Here is a 3,054-nt window from a genome sequence, read left to right on the forward strand (position 1 = left end):
CTCTACATTGAACCCGTCAAGTGGCGGGGTTATCTTGAATGGCATGCCCACTGTGCGGGACCACACCGAGGCACACTTGGAGTGGACCGTCACGCCGCCCCCCACCCCCCACCCCCTCCCATCCCTCCTAAAATATATTCAATTATAAACAAATAAGAATACAGCAACAGCAAAGAACAATTAGCGTTAAGGAAACGCACACAATTTAAAAACACCAATCTTATATCGTACAAATTAGTAAAAAAAAAAAAAAAAAAAAAAAAAAAAATGAAGAGAACCTGATTGTAATTCATTCCGTAGTTCGTGGTGTTTTCCGGAGACAAGACGATTATGTCACACTTTAAATGTGAAATGAGCGCTCGTCGAGAAAACGGAAGAGAATAGTCGAACTCGACGAACAGGCTGCGGAGAAGGCGCTTTCGTGTTCTGCAATCTCTACATTACAGATTGCGCCACATATCTAATTGAATCATAATACCAATAAGTACAAAAGCGAGCCAGCTGTTGATGAGCGTTGCCCAGCAACCATACTAGCGCCACACACTGGGGAGCGTCATTTAAATGACGATGACATTGATCAAATAGAAACAGAATTCTAACACACCATCGCGCCATCTAGATGACTGCAGTTGTTATAATCGCCACTTTCCGCCATGCAGGATGTTTGGAAGGAAAATGAATGAATGAATGAATTTGGCATGATATGTTGACGTTCCGCCGTCGATCGGCGTTATGTGGTCGGGACACATTACGGACCCTGAGCGGTCGGCGTCGGGCCACCAGTAGCAGTCATCGGAGGCTCGAATCAAAATGTGCAATACGCTGTTTCACCTTCTCGGGGCGCTAGACTTACTCCAGCCTCTGGAGCGCGCCCGAGTCTTGGGCAGAATACGCGGAAAGCCAGATATGAGAGGGAACCGCAGTGTATTTTGTTCACACTCGGCATTACGGTAACAGGTCGCCAACTCGCGGCGAAAGCCACCTTCAAAATAAAAGCTTCCCAATAATACGGACGTCAGTGCTCTTGATTTAAAATATTCATTAAAAAAAAAAAATCCATGAGTTAGCGCAACACCAGTCCAGAGGCCTCATGTACAAAAGGTGCGTACGCACAAAAACGTGGCGTACGCATCAAGAGTGACATGACCGTGGAAATGTGCGGTGCCTCACGCCAACTGCATGGCAGGCGTACGCACGTTTCTGCAGCTTTTGGTGCTTTGGCGACACTTAGAGGTGATGCTGGGAAACTGCTCTCATAAAGCTGCACACCTGAGACACGTGAATAATTAGCACTGATGAACAATTCAACATTTGATTTCAACAATGCAATTGAGGCAAGGACAGAATTCATTTGCGTATTGCATACCACTGATATCGGAGTCGGCTACTCCAACATGTGCGCTCATTTCCACGTTGATTGGAATGTACGAAGGAAATGGGCTTGGATTCATGAGTACGCAGAGTTTCATACATCGGAATATTTTTGTGCGTACGACGTTTTCTGGATTTGAGCGTACGCCGTGTTTTAGGAGGAAATCCATGCAAGTACATGAGGCCCCTGGGGTGGTGTAGTATCCCCCAGAACTGGACCGGTGTTGCGATATCTCATTAAAAAGATTTAACAGATTTTTTTCAGTCAGGGGTAATGACTATGCAGTTATGCAGTAAATATGCAATATTCGGAGACTTTTATTTTGAAAATACAATATCAGATCTTCATCAGACCTCTTTTCGTGGAGTCCTTGGTGGTCTGTCACACAGATCTGAACTTGTCTTGCGATACCAATGGGATTATGTCGGGGTGGCTTTGGCTCAGTGGGTAGAACAGGTTCGAATCCCTGCTACGACTGTCCGCATGTCGAAGTGTCCTTGGGCAAGACACTCAACCCTAATTTGCTCCCAGTGGGCCTGGCAGCACCTTGCATGGCAGCAGTCGGTGTGTGAATTCACACCATGAAACAGGAAACAAACTGGAAATGTGAGTCGAAAGGATTTCACACAATATAGCCAGTCTTGGAATCATATGGAATTCAATATGGATATGAAATATGAAACATGTCAGTCAAGGTGCACCATAAAAGACATGTTTAATTGATTATTATTATTTCGTTAAGAGAGTAATGAGTAGAAAGTGTAGAGAGCCCAGAGATAAATATAAGCCAAATTAACCTGGGCCATATATTTTCAAGACTACTTTAATATGACTTTATTGTTTAATTTAAAAGTAATTGAATAATATTTTTCTCCAACCATTTTAGTCACGTACTGTAGGTGCCCATAATATAATCTCTGCAACTTCAAAAGTATTTTTGGAACAAACAGTTATTGTGTTGTGAGCCAAAGTCATTTAATTAGCCTCTATACGGATCAGTCATTATTAATTAAAAGTGTTTTATGTATCTCGAAGGGGAAGAATTTACAGTCTTGCAGTAATGTCAACCGAAAGACACTTCACTATCTGAGTCACAACAGAGTAATGGGCCGATTTGCCACCCTTTTAAAACAGATTGCATTTCGACACTTCCGCCCACCAAGTAGCTAGCGTGTTAATTTGATTGTGATGACATTGTTAACCCCTCAGAGGGAAATTATTGTCTGTAATTATTTTGTTAATTGAAAATCATGGGCTTGGCTCATGAGCTAAAATATGTGCCGCCAGAAAGTGAATTTCAGTCATTTATATTTGATTTGCTAAACTTGAATTATTGCATTCAAAAACATCATTTGAAAAACACAATTAGAATGTTTATTGTTTAATTTAAAAACTTAATTTGAATAGTATTGAAAATTGAAAATGTGTTAGTTTGGAACTGAAGTCCAATAAACCGGAAAATGAATGTAAGATTATTTTATCCGCAACAAAAATTCAAACGAGAGCTTTTCACATTCAGTCTGATTATTTCAGATGCAGTTCCGAGAAATGCAGTTTCAAATTCGCTGTGACAGACATCTGGGTACATTAGGAACAGCAATCGATCTGAGATACACAGAGCTCCTCTTCGGCTAATCAGCGCGTTTGTTTTTGCGCACGTGACATAGGGCCTCTCCGGAAAG

Source organism: Phycodurus eques, chromosome 4, assembly GCF_024500275.1.
Source record: "Phycodurus eques isolate BA_2022a chromosome 4, UOR_Pequ_1.1, whole genome shotgun sequence".
In the NCBI taxonomy this organism is placed as follows: domain Eukaryota; kingdom Metazoa; phylum Chordata; class Actinopteri; order Syngnathiformes; family Syngnathidae; genus Phycodurus; species Phycodurus eques.